Here is a 219-nt window from a genome sequence, read left to right as displayed (position 1 = left end):
CGTCGTCGTCGTCGTGACATGTTGCATGCTGACCTGCTGTCTGCAGCGGAATAATTCCCTCTAATGAACCTAAGCGAAGTCAATGACTAAAGATGGGGGAATGGTGGCTGGGAGTCTGCCGCACAACAACAGGAAGCCCGCCACTGCCCACGTGGGCGTCCTGCTACTTGAAGAAATAATAAAAAAAAAACAGTATTATTGGATGTGTTGTTTTTTATT

Source organism: Gadus morhua, chromosome 22, assembly GCF_902167405.1.
Source record: "Gadus morhua chromosome 22, gadMor3.0, whole genome shotgun sequence".
NCBI classification, from domain to species: domain Eukaryota; kingdom Metazoa; phylum Chordata; class Actinopteri; order Gadiformes; family Gadidae; genus Gadus; species Gadus morhua.
The sequence above is the reverse complement of the archived record's forward strand: the minus strand, read 5'-3'. Positions refer to the sequence as shown.